Genomic DNA, 20,364 nt, shown 5'->3' on the forward strand with positions numbered 1-20,364 from the left:
AGCCCTTCTCTGTTTGAGAGAAGCAGGCGGGAAGTACAGAACTCCCTATTTCTCCACCATCTTGTCCCTCTCCTGGAAACTTTCCTCAATTGTATTTTAAACCTGAGTTTATTAGAACTACCAAGAAGTCAAGTACATAAATAAATTAATAAAATATAGTTTTATGTCAAGATCCCTGGGTCATAGGGCCTTGGACTTTTTCATAAAGGGAGTATTGAAATTAGGTTGATTTACAGATATTGTTCACCTTAAACATGCTCAGAATACTTATATTAGCCTAATATTGGGCAAACTCATGTAACACAAAGCTTATTTTACTATAAAGTGTTGAATATTTCAAATAATTTATTGAATACTATGCTCAATGTGAAAAACAGAATGGTTATGTATATATATATCAATTGTTTTCCCTAGTGTTCACTTGGATTGCTGGGTATTAAATCTCACTGCCACTGGCCCAACATCATAAAAGAGTATCATCCTGCATATCACTAGCCTGTAACATGATCAACATTCAAAATTTTAAGTACATTTTCTACTGAATGAGTATTGCTTTGACACCATCATAAAGTTAAAAACTCATAAGTGAAATAATCACAAACTAGGAACTATATGTATTTTTATGAAGATAATTCCTTGTTTTCAGTCAATAAAAATGTCTGTGATAGGCAAATATACCTGTAACAATACTCCAATAGAACAGTCAAATATAGTTAGTTATCTTTTTCCTTATGTACAACATCTTTATTATAGTGTCAGCTGCTTCAAATACATCAACATACTGTTAGCTTACTTTTCTCTTGTAATCAGCAACCTTAATGTTCCAGTACTGCATTTACCCACCTCTTTGCGTCTCAGCTAAGAATGCTTGTCTCAGTTGCACCTTGAAATCCACCACACGTGCTTGCTGATGATGAGCTCACCTCAGGTACAGGCAACATTCTTGGTTAGTCAATGAGACTGTCCTACTACATTCTACTTGGATTTTCACTGCTGGTACTTGGTGATCTGTAGTCCATCTCAGGTATAAGTGGTCCTTGGTCCGCTCTATCCAGCTGTTGACTGGTCCTCAGATCAAAGTGTCAGGCATCTCTACTAGCTGCTCAGCTTTCTTAAAGTTACTGTATAAAGAGTCATAGCAAAAATAAACATATGTTGATTAGGTTATCAAAGAATTGTTGCCTGTGTATATAATCCCACAGAGTGAAACGAAACTTTTAAATCAGGCATCAAAAAGATTTTTCTTCATCTAGTTTCCTAAATATGTATAAGATACTGGATAAGATAAATAAGGCAGAAGGAAAATATAGCTAGGCTTGATTTTGTTGTGGTAGTGAGGTGTTTGGTTGTAACTGGTTACCCTTTGAAGCCAATTCTGTTTCATGGGGTAAGAAATGCCTTGAGTATAATACATGATAAATAATAAAACTAATACTTTTTTTGGAAACAATTTATTCTGACTCACATTTCAATTCTTAGAGCAACTGATTTATAACATAAGAAGGTCCATGTTATGTTTGACAAATGACTTGGATCACAAGCAAACAAAGTAGTGTTCCATTGTTGGCAGTTGAAGTGCAGCAATACACCCTAAGAGGGGTATGAAAAGAAAAACGTGACTACTTCAACTGTTTGGTAGGCAAAACACAATAAGTATTGGTTAATGTGAGATTTATGGAAATGGTATGAGCCAAGGAGCCAAGAGGGTGGCCAGATGGTCACTGCCTAATGTTTAAATTGCAGCTCCCTAATGTTTTTTGCTTTCCTCTGGCACATTTCTTGTATTCTCATTTTAAGTCAGAGCAGTAATAGATTTTTTACCAATAAACTTCATCTACACTTTAGTCATCAGAAGAGTTGCTTATTTGGCACTAATTCTAGGTATTTTTTCCTAAAGTTTTCTTGGCTTTATTTCTTCTCATTATACCTCTTAAATAATAAATGTAATTACTGGTTTCATAAGGTTTAATATTTAAAGCACTTTCATAGTTGTTAAAAAGTCAGTCCTTAACACCTCCATGAAAGTTTTCTATTGTCTGCCTCAGGTGCCTTCCTGTCAAAACTAAGAACTTTATAAACTCCTTTTAATGAAGGACCATAATTTCTATATCCTCAATAGACAAGGGTGTAAATCTTGAGAATGTATTCTGTGTTTAACAGTAACTGAGACATGTGCAAAGTTATTGCTGAACACAAGCTATTTTGAACAATGGAGTGGGCCTTATCTTATTAAACTTGTATCTAATTCATAACAAATTTCCATAACTGGAAAATCAAAAGAAAATTCATGAGTATGAGTATGGTAAGTACAATACACTCTCTCTGAGATTCAAAGTGATATCTAATTGAGGCAAATTACTTTATCCACGATTTGCTTTAATAAATTAAAAAAAATGTAGCTCCTGAAAAGTTTAATGGTACTGAATTCATTCCCTTTTGAACTAAATTACTTCTTCACAGAGCAAAATGGCCTTTCTGGAAGAAAGAATTTAACTCAAACATATGAGCACTTTCCCTCAAAGAAAGAGCACCAATTGTCCCTAAGAACACCAATGTTTAATTACATACAAGCTTACACAATTGGCTGCAAAGTCTTTGTCTACTACTGCATATATACTACAAAATATGACTAGTATTTCCCTCCTTAAAGTGACCATGTTGGAATGTTAACTTTCCAGGGATCTGCTAACAGTCAGGGATCTGCTCTCCATGGGAAATTTAGATTGTGATAATTAAAGTAGTATGCTTGTAAAAGATATGACATTTCAAGAGGGGACGTTTCCTCATTCTTGTGGCCCTCGCACAAATGAGGCAAAAATGACTGACAACCCTTCATAGGTAAGTCCTGTTTGGGGGAATGGCTCATTCCTGCTCATTAAATGTATTCTCTGACCCTTTGAAAAATAACAGTACTCCAGATCCACGTAATCACTTCCTCAATCTTCTATAAACTGTTCTTATAAATGCTAATCAAGAGCGTCTCTTGATTTCACATATTTTGTATTGTAGACCAACCCTCTCTTCCAACCACTGTTTTAGGTGTGATGTCTTTTGTACAAATATTCTCAAATTCTCTTATCTTATGGATTTACCACTTGGACTTTATTTTTTTATTGCATTTTAATGTTGTCCTTTGACATATTTTAATAGGACATCTCTTAACATTTTTACTGGTGTGATTGTTTCTACTGTTGCTATTCAGAAATGGATCTGTCAGCGGCCAGATAGAGAAAGATATTACCTACTTTTATTTCTTTACCACTCAATATGTACAAGCATTACATTGCCACGTATGGCATTTATTTTTAAATCTGTCTTTGTCTATCTACCATGTTTGTAACCTGGCAAATCTTAGTTCTTCATATTTGTAATAATTAATAATAATTCAGTATCAGCTATGAATGTATTTAATGTTATTCACTTATTAATAAGGATGTTAAACAAAAAGAGACCTAATTTTACCAAACTGTATAACACTTCACTGATATCTTTCCCTCAATGTTGTTAATATCTTAAATGACTCTAGCTTTTTTTTTTAAATATATTTTCAAACTATCTGATATTGTCAAAATTAACTTTCTCTATTTTCTTGGTCATTAACAGATGATTCACTGGCAATCATTTCTTTTTCAAACATTTACAGCCTATTTTACCACAATTATGATTTCTCTGGGCCTTCTTCTTTCCTTGTCTACTTCTTAACACTTGTCTACTTCTTAACACACTCAAAAGTGCCAGTCTTCCTCACATATATCCCTTCCACATCCAGTTCACAATGGACTTCAAGAACTGCACTAAATTTATAGATTGCTGCATTGTTTCTGTTTATTTCAATGAGCACTCACATTGTTAACTGTAATTTTGCCATACTTAAATGCATTTTTCACTTTGAAGTTAACTATTTTATAATTGTGTAACTACAGCCCAAATTTACTCCTAAAAAAGCTGAGTACACTCTTTTTTCCTTTTCAACCTTATAAATTTTCAGGAAAGCCTGCTTGAGAACAGAACCTGATTTCAACCTGATTTCATTACACATCAAGCACATTGCCTTCTCCACTGGATTGTTTGTTTCGCTGAAATGGAAGAGCAATGCAAAAATCTACCATGCACAGTTTAAATCTTTTTTTTTAAACATAGATTTTCTAATGAAACTAAAAGTTTAATCCAAGGGCGCCTGGGTGGCTCAGTCGTTTAAGCCTCCGACTTCAGCTCAGGTCATGATCTCACATTTGTGAGTTCAAGTACTGCATCAGGCTCTGTGCTGACAGCTCAGAGCCTGGAGCCTGCTTCTGATTCTGTGTGTCTCTCTCTCTTCCCCTCCTCACTCATGCTCTGTCTCTTTCTGTCTCAAAAATAAATAAAACATTAAAAAATTTTAAAGTTTAATCCAAACCTTTGGATATATAGGACAACAATATTTAGACTTGTAATAACTCTATCCAGGGGTCCATGGTTTAACAGCATGGTTTTGGCCTAAAATAAATGTATTTCTCTTTCTCCTTGTCTTTGAAATTCCATTCTAATTTTTGTCCATCTCTCACCCCTAAGAGATGATGCAAATTAATTACTTACAATTAAAAAGCAGGAAACCTGTGGAGAAAGGAACCATTTTTCCAAAATAACTTTTATTGATTGTGGATCTGAGTCAGTAAACTGATTCTGCTGAGGTAGAAATTGTCACAGCTTGCTCCTATAAACTCCTCATTCTTCCCCCCACAGCACTGCCAACCCCTAAGTACACATCCGGACCCAGGGCATTATATAACTTTCCCACTCTGTGCTATTCACAAACAACTTATAGGACTGTGACCTACTTGAGAGTTGAGACCAGCTTAATCTCTGCATCCCCAAGGTCTAACACGGTACCTTAGACATGTGTGGGCTCACTGAAAAAATGTCTGGACAGGGATCAGTTAAATAGTTAATTGAACTTTAAATTTTTCTGATGCTCTTACATTTTTTCCCTCTAATCTTAAAACTACAGTTAAGCATGGATAGAGGGCAAAGTCTAACAATCACACTGGCCTGAATCCCTCAATTTTTATTCTGTGAAATCACAGAAAGATATAATTCTCAAAATGTTAAGACACACTGGTCTAGTTAGTCCTATATTTATTATGCATGGCTATCTAAGTAGAATATGCTTGCATAACATTTTCATTAAATTATTTATAAAATTCCAAAGTTCCACTCAATGCACTATGATCAATAGGTCACTGAAAGACACTTTCACAATTGTTTATTGATACTCTCAGAAAAATGAAGATAAGTAGACATACTACCATTTATAATCATGCCTTCTTTTATGGGCTCTACAATTATCTGACAGTATCAATAAATATCCCTCTATAAGTACAATAATATTCAGAAAAAAGATTTATTAGAAAAAGCTTTTTAAAACATCCTCATTGACAGAAAATGAGACACATGTAAGTAAAAGTTAATTTTAATAGAAAAATAATTGCACAGAATTCCTATAATTGGATGGCTTTAAAAATCACCACAGTTTCAATTACTCAAGTATTGTGATGGAATTTCACCTTGTGAAAATGCAGGAAGTTATCCAAGTAATTTATTTCTTTTAAATGGTGGATTGCATGAATGAAAATATTATTTATATCTAATTTAACAAGATAATTTACTGATGAAAATTGCTCTACTTTTTAAAAAATTTTATGTTTTTTATTTATTTTTGAAAGACAGAGAGAGACAGCATGAGCAGAGGAGGGTCAGAGAGAGAGGGAGGTACATAATCTGAAGCAGACTCCAGGCTCTGAGCTAGCTCTCAGCATAGAGCCTGACATGGGGCTCAAACCCACGAACTGTGAGATCATGACCTAAGCTGAAGCCAGACGCTTAACCGACTGAGCTACCCAAGCACCCCACTCTACTTCTTATTCAGTCATCCTAGTGGAACTACTTTAATAAAAGTTTCTTTTTAAATATGCGATTTAGCTTTCTTATTAGAAAATGAATTCTTCAATCTCCAAATTATAACCTGCCTCACACTTTTAACCTTTTTTTCTAATCCTGAAGCTTGCCTGAGATGGAGTGAAGAGGATGCCACCCTATAACCTCATTGCTTTTAGTTTGCATTTTTGTTCTGCACAATTTTCAAATTTGTATAATGCTTATCCCTGATTCAACAACACTATTACACAGTGAGAGAGTGCCAAAAGAAAGACGTGTAACACAACATGTTCTAGGCTGCTACCCTTCCCATGGTTTCCTATTCATCAGGACCCAGCCTACCTCAGCTTCTTCCTGAAAATGAAATTCCTTTCTCCTCAGCCAGGAGAAGCCAAGGCAGCATCAACAAGATCTGCAACTTCAGGGAAAAGAAAGGAGATATGCAAACTAAACAGTCTTTATAGGTATCATTGAATCACATCAGTTCTTGATACCAACCCCTGACAGAATGTAATTGCATGGATTAGCAGAATCAAAAATGAAAATTTTACAAATTTTTTAGATAATAAGATCAGATGGCTGAAAGGTACCCTAAAGACCATTTGTCCTACTTTTTTTTAATTTTGTCATTGAGGAAGCTGAGACTGAGGAAAGAAAGGTGACTTGTCCAAACTCACATGCCCCATAATTGTCTCACCCAGAGCTAGAATCCAGGTCACTTAACTTCCAGCCCAGTACATTTTCCACATCACCAAATTGGTTACTATAAATTAAGCAGAGTGCTTCAGTGTAATCATTTCATCAGTGCATTCACCCTTACCCCTTTTCGGCCCCTTAAAAATATAATTTGCATACCTGTTTCATTTTCAACACATATTTACATTTGAATGTATTTTATAATATTAGACATTTCCCCCTAAATATTTTATTTTTTTTCTATTAGCTACTACCAACCTAAATTTTGCCAGCCTTACAACCCCTATGTTCCTATATGTTACAGTCACCTTACCCATATCAGGCTAAATTGTTTGAATACCCCACAGGACTGACAGAGCTCATAAAATTCAATGCTTAGTGTCAAAATTCATAGTAAACTCTCAATGGATATTGTTAAAAGAAACAAAAGATGATGCAACAATTCAGTTAGTTAAAAATACACTTGTAATGAGTTTGAAAGAAGAGTAAGCATTTTTAGACAGGAGCATTGTAAAATATAGATGCTACAAGACTGTATGGAAAATTATTTAATCTATTAAATATGTCATCTTAATTTCAGCTAATGGATACAGACACTTTTTAAAATGTAAGGAAACTGGACGTTAATTGGTAAATTCTGCTTCATCAAAGTAGGGCACTATGTAGAGGATTCTATGCACCATCTTGATTTTACATATCATGTTAATGAGTATATAAAAGGTCTATTTAGGTTTTCATTTAGATTTTTTTTTATTTAGGATGATAATTAGAGTTTGTGTGTAGTAAACCACCATTGCATTATAATTACACATAAATCATCAATATAAAAATTTTTTAAATTCTTATCAGATATGGTAGGAAGAATAGTAACAATAAAGGATACAATGAGAAATAGCAATTGCCCTGAATTTTGCATTAAATATATCAAAACTAAATTACCATATAACACTAAGATGATTAAATTTCCCTTTTTTCAGTTTATTTCCTATTCCCTATTTCTAACTATAATATTTACTTTTTGGGGTGTCTGCCTATCCTAGGACACATTTCCTATAATCTCCCAACAGGGGTGGGTGCCAGGTGTTATTTGTATAATATGTAACTGATACTGCAATGTCTTCTGAGTCCAAGATGATTGGATGTGTGGAAATATTTGATGTAAGCTGGGCTGATTTTTCTTATGGACCCTCCCCTAATCCACAGCTGATCAATGAGAGTGAACATTTACCTCAAGTTGTATCAAACAGATTCTTCTCCTTGTAATTTGGGCTTGTAATGAAGGGATGTGGGTCAGCCTCAGCTGTTCGGGTAAATGAAGAGCATAGAAAATCATAAACTCCACAGAGGCTATGTTTTTGTTACTCATGAGGCTGAAACTTCCCTTTCTACTTGGGTTTCCTTGGAACACTGTGTTTCTTACAATAAATTCCCTTTTTTCACTTATGCTAGTCTTAGTGTACCTCTGTTACTTAACTACATACATTATAACTAAGACCCTTTTCCTCTTTTTCCTTTTCTTCCTTTCTTTTTCCTACAAACATGCAAACACACATATACATACACTTACACATTCACACATATACATATTAATTTAAATTATAAGAATTTTAGAATTCCATATGTTAAATGACTCAAATGACTGTGTATCTCTATCCTTTGCTACATTATAACTTTATTATTTGCATCAGCTTCAATGTTTCTTTTTTTATTTAAATTTTTTTAATGTTTTTTACTTATTTTTTGAGAGACAGAGAGGGAGACAGTACAAGCAGGGGAGGATCAGAGAGAGAGGGAGACACAGAATCTGAAGCAGGTTCCAGGCTCTGAGCTGTCAGCACAGAGCCCAACGCGGGGCTCAAACCCACAAACTGTTAGATCATGACCTGAGCCGAAGCCGGAGGCCTAACCAACTGAGCCACCCAGGTACCCCTCAGCTTGAATGTTTCTTAGGGATCTATAAAAACGACAGTAAGTGAGTATTGAGGAACACCTGTCCTCAAAGAATTGTAATACATTATCCAACTTCCCCTCTCTTCACTAGCTTCTCATTTAATAAGTAATTATACCTCCTGATTTAGTCTTGGTCATATTTTTAATTATAGAGTATATGTATTTATTGAAATTAATAGCATCCAATTCCAATGTGAAGATCAAATAGATACTTTGAAGCTGTATCTTCTTAGTTATCTATGAGCAGCAATGTTACTGTGCATCTTTAGGTTAATATTTAAACAAAACATCCTTCTTCAGCTATATAATTACAAAGGTGGAAGTAATATGCTGTGTTACAATCTTCATGGTATGGAGACTTGCTGGGTTGGTTGATTGTTTTTTTAAATTTTCTCAGCAATTGATTTGTAAATGATCAAATCAATATTTGTGTTGTTGGTTTTTCTAGTATTGTAGACTTAACTTCTGCTGTATTTCTTCATATATAATTCAAATATATTAACATAATATTATCTCAGAAGACAATTAACTTAAAATCCTGGAAAAACTGAAGGCTTTTCCCCCTCACAAAAAAAAGCTAAATAATATCCATTTTGACTTAAAATTATAGAGGCTCTAAAAGAGAAGGGTCAGTCAATTCATAGGGTAAAAAGGACTTAAAATCTTCAGTCCGTATCACTATCTCTACTTTCATATTTGATTTGGCACCAAGTAGTTACTGAGTTACTGTGAGTAATCTACACATGTAAATTGTAAACTGACTATGTGGAAAATTCTATGTTTGGCTATGTGACAAATGCTGAATGTAAAAGATGTAGTTAGTACTTGTTCAAGAGATGTAGTTAGTACTTGTCTAAAAGGACTACGTTTGGTTATGTGACAGATACTGAATGTAAAAGATGAAGGTAGTACTTGTCCAAAAAGAGTTTAGAATTAGCTAAACTCTAGAAAGACATATTCAAATTAAACAATGTGAGGAAAATTTGCTAAATAGCAAACTATATTTAGAGATATTCAGTATAATATAAATCCTAAAAGGAAAGGATCATTATGGGCTCAAACAAGCCCTAGGTGAGGTCTAACTTGAGTCCACCCATTCATTCCACAAATCATTACTGTGCCAAGTATTGTGTTTAACTCTGGAATTGCACCTGAAAAGACAAATAATAATAGTACTGGCAGAAGAGAAGATGAATAGCATTCCTAAGAGTAAACAGTAGAAACAAAGGTACAAACAAGGGTAAATGCAAAGCATATCTTAGAAATATTGAATAGATTCACGTGTTTCTTAAAGGAAATCATGAGACATATTTAGAAAAGTTGTTTAACGCTAGATATAGAAGATCTTGGCAGCTGTGCAGGAGTTTGAACTTCACCTTTAACGGAAGTGAGAAGTCACTTGAATGGCAATGATAAACAAAATTGTGAGTAAAAAAGACATATAGTATTCCCTCCTTGTCCAAAGATTAGCATTTTGCAGTTTCAGTTACCTTAAGTCCACTGCAGTCCAGATGTAGAGGATTTTCCTTCTGACATATCATATTACCAAGTCACTAGTAACCTAACACTAAATTACAGTGCCTATGTCATTCAGCTGACTTCATCTCATCACAAAGGCATTTTATCATCTCATATCATTGCAAGAAGGGTGAGTACATTACAATGAGATATATTGAGAGGGAGACCACCTTCACATAACTTTTATTACAGTATATTATAATTATTCTATTTGGTTAATTTAATAAGGACAAATTAAACAATAATAACAATAATATCTTTCTCCAACCAAGAAAATGAATTTTTCCTCATTAGCCTGGACCCTAAACAGTAAGCACTAGACTGAACCACTTAATAACATTTTTCTATTCTTTCTCTATCAGTTCTACATGACCCTGTTTCTGAGAAAATTCTTAGGGCATCACTATAGAAAAACATTTAACTCTCTTAGCTTGTGATGTGGGATAAGAAAAAATAACACAGAATTGCTTTAAAGGGTGAAATAAGTGACTAGAATAAAATTTACTCTACTTTTAGTAAACATTTTAGAATGTTTACTCTGCAAAGCACTGCACTATATTGAAAGGAAGGAGAATAGATGCATACAAACATGGCAAAGGCACAGCCTCTGCTCTCAGAGAAGCTTGTTATTGGTAGAGATTACCATCCATACATAGGATTAGAAGAGAGGTAATGACAGTTCTGAAAGTTATGTATCAAAATCCCTGTAATGTGGTGTGGAAAGATCACTTGTAAACCTTGTTCCAGTGACAAGTTTCAGTCAGTACCAATTGGCAAGCCATGTGAAATTATAATGGGCTTATCATTAAAAAATTATTTTGAGACTGTACTCTGCATTTTAAGCTAAGCGTTTATTTCTAAATCAACTACAGTTTAAAGAAAAATAGAAATGAAGAGTGTTTATTTTAAAACTTAATTTTGCATGTTGCTATGATTCAAAGCATCAGAAATAGTCTTAAAAATGAAAAAAAATTCTTCTTAACTCACATTGTACAACTCTAATATTTCAAGCAAAAAGTTGGATAAATGTAAGAAAGAAAGAAAATTCAGTAGCTTTTTGGCAGGAACATTTGGCACTCTTCCATGACTTGCCTGCTGCAAGAGCCAGAATTTGATTCAGGAGGAACTGAAAGCTTCTCCATGCTGCTCTGGTGGCACAGAGATTCTGGCTTCGGACAGCACCATCTGCACCACTGTGAACAACAAAGTCAAACTTCCCACGTACATTTGCCTGGCTGGAAAAATCAACCTCATAGTAAGGGCACAGGCTGCCTCTTGGGCTCAATCAGATTTCTTCCTTGGTGGTGTGGATAGCTCCAAAGTGCAACAGCTATTGTGAAGATAATAAGGCAGCTTTTCCTATTACCATATATTGTAGTCCAATTGTAAGTTACTATTCATCCAGGTTTGGGGCAACTACAGTTACTCAGCTTCCTGTATCATCTTCTCTACAAATTAATGGTTTTCTTTGAATATAAATTCTAACAAGTGTCTTCATTGTCAATCCCTCATTGGATGTTTCTCCTGTTTTGTAAAAAGAAGTAAATGTGGCAAGTGAGACTGAACGAACTTCCACAGACTATATTGTATCCCAAATCTCATTTAGCATTTCAGTCTGTCAGTTGTTTTAGTCATGTCTCTTTTTTTTTTCACCACCATTGGCAAAATTTAAAGTTCTGAGATCACTGCAACAGATTTTGAAACCAAATGAAAATGTTGTAAGTCTATACAGTAATCTATGTTTTCATGTCTCCAATAAAATCTAAAGATCATCTCTAATGCCACTGTTGTTTTGTCTTGTTTTGTTTTATTTTGGCCCAAGTGTTTCTACCTAAAATCAAGCTTAGAGAGAAACACGTACTGTTGATACTCTTGCCTATTCAGTGCAATGGATATCTGCTAATGGTGTTTTATTGTACAATAAAAATAACATGTTCTGTTTTGTACCGCTCAACTTGGTAAGTACAGATCTATTTACAGATAAAGCAAAGCTTGTACTGATGATGAGAAGTGACATCATTAGGCAACCTGATAACTTGAATCAATTTCCAAAACACCTTGCAAATTTCTTATATTTTGATATTTCAAATGTGGAATAGTTCAGCTAGTTTGCCAGCCTTCCAAAATGAGCTATTCATAAGCATTTTTAGGTCCTCAAATTGTCAGCATTAGCCCAGAGAAAGTTCTAATAGGTTTTCTTCTTCAGTTTATAAACCTGAATTGTCAAAAGTAAAATAGAAACGCTGCCAGTTGTTTTTTTAGGTGAACAGACATTCCAAAAACTCAACCTTTTATTTCTAACCTTATTCAATTTTTTTATCTTAAATTGGGCAACAATTCTCTAGTCAGTACACATATGGCTTTAGTAAATAACCATGAGAATTGTGAATAATGCCACTTTATAGCAATGAAGTTAATAGGAATCAATACACAGACAAAAGTAACCCATTCTGAATACAGGTTTAAAGAAAGGTTATATACATGGAAATTTCCAAGACTAAACAAAATCACTAGTCCAAGATGTGCTCTCAGGATTAGCATAGAACTGAAAGCAGATATAATCTAATCAATTGTGCTATAATTTCTCTGAAGAATGTGCCTACACTATATGGTAGTTGTGTGTGTGGAGTCAATAAAAAGCAGAATTGGAAAAGAAATTGTTTATGTTAACTAACTCTGTCAAGGAAAACAGGCAGTATATATTGCAATAATGATAATGATAATTATGGAATAAGAAACATTATTATTTATTGATGCCTAAGTGAGTTAATATATGTGAAGGACGTAGAACAATGCCCAGGACAAGTATGCATTTACTGTCAGTTATAATTATCATAATGTTGTAATAGTAAAATAAAGCACTCTACTAGGCAATTTACAAACTTTAAACCAAATCTAGAGCTAGCCCACAATCCCACCACTGTCCTACGATCCTTCCACACACCCTTGCCACAAACACAGTTACTCCTAAAAACGGTTATTTCCACCATTCCTTTAATTGCACACGCCAGGATGAGGCAGAGTTTTGGACACTACTTTTTTCATTCTCCAAATCTCATCCTTCAGAAAAGTTTATTAATTTGATTTCACTTTGTTAATATATTTGGTACTTAGTAACTTCTCTGTACCTCCAGTGTCACCACACTGGTCTAGGCCAGCATTTTCTCTTCATAAACTACTGCAGATAGCCTCTTTTTAAATATTTATTTATTTTTGAGAGAGAGAGAGAGAGACAGAGACAGAAACAGAGAGAGAGAGAGAGAGAGAGAGAGAGAGCGCGAGCATGAGCAGGGGAAGGACAGAGAGAGAGGGAGACACAGAATCCAAAGCAGGCTCCAGGCTCCAAGCTGTCAGCACAGAGCACAACATGGGGTTCCAACCCAAAAACCATGAAATCATGACCTGGGCCGAAGTCGGATGCTTAACCGACTGAACCACCAGGCACTCCTGCAGATAGCCTCTTAACTGGTATCCTTGTGTAACCCATCCCCCCTTTTTAGGGAGATTGTCCACAGAACAGCCAAGGTGATCTCTTCAAAACTCAAATCTCATCACTATTATTTTCTTCAATAGCTCTCTCTTGTTCTTACACTACCACTAACAAAACTGTCAACTAGGCTTGGAACGCCCTGCTTGGTGTGTCCCCTGCCTACCTTGCCAAATCCGTATCACACCACTGCAGTCTTTCTCCTATGCTTCACCTACACTGACTTTCTTCCCCTTCAGAAAAAAATGTATTTTAAACGACGACTTGAGCTGAAAAGTCAGGGATGTCTTCCTAAAGAAAATGAGGTTTGGATTGAGGAGCTTGAGCATAAGTCAGTGTTAAACTGATGGCAAATCTTGATGTGTAGTAGGGCATAGGGTGGGGTGGGGTGGGGAGAGACAGTGATAAGTAATTTGGGAAAGAAGAAGATATCATTCCAGTCCAAGGGAACAGATGGACTGAGCAAAGTCCTAGAGAGGAAAAGAACTTCATATGTTCTATAAAAGAAAGAGGGTGACATAAGTGTAATGAGCAAGCAGGAAAATAATACAAGTTGAGGCCAAAACAGGGAGGTGAATGTTAAGGTACACTGAGGCTGTAGATAACAATAAGGAATTTGAAAGTGATAATAAATAAATGAATGAAATTATTAGACCTTTATTTTTATAAACTATAATTTGGTTCTTACTTCAAATTTTAAAAAATGAGTTTCACCCTTGTTTTAGGTAAATATAAGTTTGTGTTTTCCACTAAGTGATCACTAAAGTCTATCAGACCTGGCTTGGCAGCTGGTAGCCAAGGAGATACCACGGTGCAGAGAAAAAAAATGTGTTATTGGCAGAATCTCAGGTGCACTGGTGCAACTGCATAAGACAAGAGTCTTATCCACATTTTCTGCCACAAGACAACTCTCTTCTTGAATCCAGAAACTATTACCTAACAGCTGAGAGACCAAAGTCAACAAATAGTTTGCATAGATTAATCAGTTGAAACTTTAAATTGCTTTTGAAAAATAAAATCATTTGGTGAGCAACTTGGGAACAAAGAAAAAAAGCAAGTTACATATTTGCCATTCCATAATGATATATTTTAAAATATTCATAGAGGCTGAAGATTAGCAAACTGTAGAACAGAAAAAAGAAAACACCTTCGAAAGCTTCAAATGAAGATAAATGGGCTTAAAATGAAGAGCATTCTGATTTGTTGATTTTCAAGGATTCACAGGGAAAGAAACAAGACAAAGGAAATTATTTGTTTACACTATTGCTTTAAATATTGCCAGCATTTTTCAAAACGAATTTTTTCCAACAAAATCTTGATACAGTTTCAAACCACCCATATATATAGTCATCAAGAAAGACAATTATGTTTCCATAATTTAAAAATTGAAGAATCAAGGCCCTGTATTGTTGTGTACCATTATAAAAGTCACTCTTAACAGAAAATGAAATAGAACTGAGGTTTCCTTCATATCTCTTCATATCTACTCTTAGTTTACCATAATCGTGGAAAATTCCTTGAGGGCAGGGGTCCTATCCTATTCCCATTAGAGCCACAGAACTTGTCACATAGTGCTTGCTCAATAACTTTCTGTTAAGTGAGTGAGCAAACCAATCTTTTCCAGGCTCAGAAGTGCCATCTTCATTTATCATCTGGATTTTCTTCCAACTACCAATAGAGGGCAATATAGAACTTGCCAATATCAGTGTCTTGGAAACTGAATATATAGCAATTTGGTGAGTTGTATTGTCCCAGCTAAGCTTTAGAAAATAAGTGTCTCTTTAGATATTTGTTTGCTAAAAAATCTTAGGTTTTATTAATAGTATTTAAAGACAATTATTTTTAGTTGACATTTTCCATTTTAACAAAGAATGAGCAAACCATGGGTTGTTACACTACTCTGTCTTTGCACTCATAAAGGGGAGGTCATGGGCTCTGGTGTCTGCTGGTGGAGTGGGTGTCTAGAGTACTCTGAGCTTGGCTGGTCATGCCCTTCCAAGCTTTTATATTCTACCAGCTCTCCAGACAGCAGTGTAAGAGTGGTCTCACTATGTCCCATACTGGAATCTACATTGTTCATGTTTGAAGAGCAAAATTCTCTATTAAATAGTATGCTATAGCATATCTTCTAGTCTATTAATTCCTATGTAAAATACAGATTATTGACCTATCATTCAGATGCAGCTTCAATACATATTGGTTTCCTATAAATGTGCTGAATGTGATGTCAGACACTTTTACACACTTTGCCTTAATCATCTCAACAACTTTGTGAAATAGGTGCCATTATTGCATATCACAAATGAGTAAACTGAGGCTCAAGGGAAGTATCTAACTTTCACATAGTCGTACAAGGTGGCATTCCATGCTTCTGGAATTAGTGGTGCCTTGGTAACTACATTATTATTCTAAAATGAAGTTCGTCATGTTCATTTTATAGTATTACTGAAATGATGCATTTTCATGATAGAAATATCTTATCATAGAAACAAGAAAAAAAGGAAAATTAAAAAAAAATAAAAAGCAAAAAGCAACCATAATAAAAACTATTTAATTTTTGTAACATTTATTTTTGAGAGAGAGAGAGAGAGAGAGAGAGAGAGAGAGAGAGGAAGAACAAGTGGAGGGAGGAGCAGAAAGGGAGAGGGAGAAACAGAATTTGAAACAGGCTCCAGGCTCTGAGTTGTCAGCACAGAGCCTGATGCAGGGCTCTAACTCTGAATGGTGAGATAATGACCTCAGCTGAAGTTGGCCAATTAACCAACTCAGCCACCCAGGTGCCTCAATAAAAAACATTTAGAGACAACTACTGGTAATGTCATGCTATATGTCTATATGTCTTGCAGAATTCTCCTATGTAGATTTTTAAGGGATCATACTGCAATAGTTCCATACTTATTTTTCTCAATTAAGAATTATGATTATAGTTTTAGTCAACAAAAATGCCAAAGAAGGCAGTTCAAGGTGGTGGCATAGAAAGACTGAACTCACCTTCTTCCATGGACACACCAAATGTACAGCTTCATACAGAATAATTCTTTCTGGAAAAACCTGAAAACTCTCTGAACAGCCCCTTCACACCAAAGGATAAAAAGGCCACATCAAGGGAGGATCCAAGATGGCGGAGAGGAAGGGAGCACTGTAAACTTCGTCTGCCCCATCTATCAAACTGAGAAGGACATTACTCCCATCTGCAAGAGTGGAAGGAGAAAATACGGACTCCAGAAAGAAGACAACCTCAAAGATACCTGAGTGAGTGAGTGTGAACTGGAGAGATTGGAAAACGGGCCAGACCTAGAAGGGCAGGGGAGGTGGGAGCCCCAGCCCAACATGGGGAAAACACGTGGAGCCCGATAGACAAATGGAAGAGACAGAGAAACTGAACACGCACATAGTACTGTCTCTGGCGAAGAGATAAAGAACGTTTAACCTCCCTCATGGAGAGAAAGTCTCACTCAATATATAACTGCTGGGTAGTCCAAATCCCAAACCCGGGTGGCACAAGGGAAAGAACAATTTCAAGCCCTGCACCATCCCGGTGGGGAGGCAGCGGCCTTGGTGGCGGCGCCAGGACCGCTGACTTGGACCTCAGCCGCAGGAGCGGGAGCACACACCTCATTTCCACAGCACATCTCACCTCCAGCATTGGCCATGCGAATCCCGAATCCCAGGTACCAACAGGGAAAAAATAGCCCATACCCCTACACAATCCCAATAGGGGGTTGGAGACGGGGAAGTCGGGACTCACGCTACTGGCTGCAGGATCTTGCAGCTCATTTCTGGCACAGCCTGGCACCACAGCACCAGCAGCGCAAATCCCAGTTGACACCAAGAGAAGCTGCTCCCTCCCCCTAGCAATCGTTATCCTGCCTGGGAGCTGGGAGTCTGCAGCAGTGTATGTAGGGCATGTACTTCACCTCCTGTTGCCAACCTCGCCTCAAGCAGCACACCTCGCCTCAAGCAGCATCAGCGCAAATCCCAGCCTGAGCCAAGAGAAACTGATCCCGCTCCCTAAGAAGCCAGCCAAAAGCAAGTACATCTCATCTGTGGTAGCATAAAAGTGCATGGACTAGGACTTTGAACTGAGGTGGACCTGGAAAATACAACTAGGCTCAGCTGCTTCACAAAGAGATTGGACTCATTAGAGTGGCTTACAGTGCTTAGTTCCAGCGGAGCTTGGTGTGCCACCATTCTACTCTCTGCAGCTACCAAGGCGGAGCCTCTGAGAGCAGCCCCCAAGACCTACTACACCAAATCACACCTATCTGCAAGGGGGAGCTGCTACTTTTTTTCGTTTTCTTTTTTCATCTCTTTTCTTTTTTTGTAACTATTTTTATTATTATATTTTTACTCAAAAATTTTTAAAAATTTTTACTCCTTATTTTTCTTTCTCCTTTCTTCCTCTTTTTTTTTCTTTCTTGCAATGCAGATATACTCTTTTGTATCTCATCCTTATCTGTCCCCTCAACTGGTCATACACTTTTAGACTATCTATTGTCTTTCGTTGTCTCTGACCCCCTTTATTTATTTAATGTTTTTCTTCTCTTCTTTTTGTCTCTTTCCTCTCCATTTTCTTTCTTCCCTTTCCCTCTTTTAAATTTTTGTTTGTTTGATTTGTCTGTGCGTTTGTGTGCTTCTGTTCCCTCTGTGTTTGTCTGTCTGTTTTCTTTCTTAGGGCTACCCCAAGAAACAAGCCAAAGCATGATGGTGAGTCCCAAATATCGCTGAGTAGGGAAATAAAATATTCAAAGGCACAACAAGAGAAACTGAGAGACACCATTAAAAGAATATTTCCTGAAATTACAGGCCCTGGACAGTCAATAAGCCTCCTTTAACAGAGCAATATTAACAGGTGCACAGTGCACAATGAACATTTTAAAACTGACAAGAGACAGAAAACTAGCAAAAATGACAAAACGAAGGAAATTTCCCCTCCCCTGAAGAACCTCCAGGAAGAAGTCACAGCCACAGAATGGATCAAGGCAGATCTAGACAACATACCGGATCAAGATTTTTAAAAACTTGCCATAAAAATAATCACAGGGTTGAAAAAAGCATGAAAGAAGCAACTGAGGCAATGACTAGGAACTTTGAAAATAGGTGTGACGAGTCAAAAAAGCCTATAAATGAGGTGAATAATAAAATGGAGGCAGCCACCTCAAGGATTGATGAATCAAAGAAAAGAATAGGTGAAATAAAAGGTATAGTTATGGAAAAGAGGAAGCTGAAAAAAAGAGACAGAAATTGATCCAGGAGCAGGAAAGGAGAATTCGAGGAATTCGAGGCCTGAGTGATACAATCAAACGGAACAACATCCGTATCATAGGAATTCCTGAAGAGGAAGACAGAGAGAAAGGTCCTCAAGGGATACTAGACCAAATTATAACTGAGAATTTCCCAAATCTGGGGAAACAAATAGACATTCAAATTCAAGAGGCACAAAAAAACCCCTTAAGACATAATTTGAATTGACTTTCGGCACAACATATCAGAGTGAAACTGGTAAAATATAAAGATAAAGAGAGATTTCTGAAAGAAGCTAGAGAGAAAAGGGCCCACATGTACAAAGGGGAAACTGTCAGAGTGGTTACAGGCCCATCTAAAGAAACTTGGCAGGCCAGGAAGGAATGGCAGGAAATCTTCAATGTGATGAACAGAAAAAACATGCAGCCAAGAATCCTTTATCCAGCAAGCCTGTTATTCAAAATAGAAAGAGAGATAAAGGTGTTCCCAAATAAACAAAACTTGAGAGAATTCAGGACCACCACACAGCCCTACAGAGGGACTCTATGAGAGAAATGTTGCAAAGAATACAAGATTCCAGAGACACCACAATAAACATGAATTCGATGGAGAACACAATGACTCTAAACCCACATTTTTCAATAATAACACTGAATGTAAATGGACTGAATGCTCCAACCAAATTACACAGGTAGTAGAATGGATAAAAAAAACCAAAATCCATCTATTTGCTGTCTACGAGAGACTCATTTTCGACCTGAAGATACCTTCAGGTTGAAAGTAAAGGGATAGGAAATATCTATCATGCGACTGGAAGCCAAAAGAAACACGGAGTAGCCATAATTATATCAGACAAACTGGACTTTAAAGTAAAGGTAGTAACAAGAGATGAGGAAGGATAATTATATAATAATTACAAGGTCTCTCCATCAGGAAGAGCTAACAATTGTAAATACCTATGCACCACATTCGGGAGTGCCAAAATACATACAACAATTAATCACAGACAGAAACAATCTTATTGATAAGAATGTACTAAATGGAGGGTACTTTCATACTCCATTGACAGCAATGGACAGATCTACCAGACAGAAAATCACTAAAGAAACAAGGGACCTGAAAGACACATTGGAACAGATGGAACTGATAGATATATTTAGAACTCTGCATCCTGAAGTTAGGAAACTCACCTTCTTCTCGAGTGCACATGGCACATTCTCCAAGATAGATCACATACTGGGGCATAAAGCAGCCCTCCATAAGTATAAATGAATAGATATCATACCATGCACACTTTCAGTTCACAATGCCATAAAACTTGAAATTAACCACAGGAAAAAGTCTGGAAAACCTCTACAAATGTGGAGGTTAAAAACCACCCTACTAAAGAATGATTGGGCAAACCAGGCAATTAGAGAAGAAATTAAAAAATATATGGAAACAAATGAAAATGAAAATACAACAATTCAAAATATCTGGGACACAGCAAAGGCAGTACTACAGGAAAGTATATTGCAATCCAGGCCAATTTCAAGAAACTAGGAAAAGCACAAATT

At 36.2% G+C, this 20,364-nt stretch overlaps 1 pseudogene; it reads right to left on the reverse strand.

The window, feature by feature from the left end:
* Positions 1-835: 835 nt before the first annotated feature.
* Positions 836-17,183, reverse strand: LOC115283437 (annotated as a pseudogene).
* Positions 17,184-20,364: the final 3,181 nt, after the last annotated feature.

This window comes from Suricata suricatta, chromosome X (genome assembly GCF_006229205.1).
Source record: "Suricata suricatta isolate VVHF042 chromosome X, meerkat_22Aug2017_6uvM2_HiC, whole genome shotgun sequence".
NCBI lineage: Eukaryota > Metazoa > Chordata > Mammalia > Carnivora > Herpestidae > Suricata > Suricata suricatta.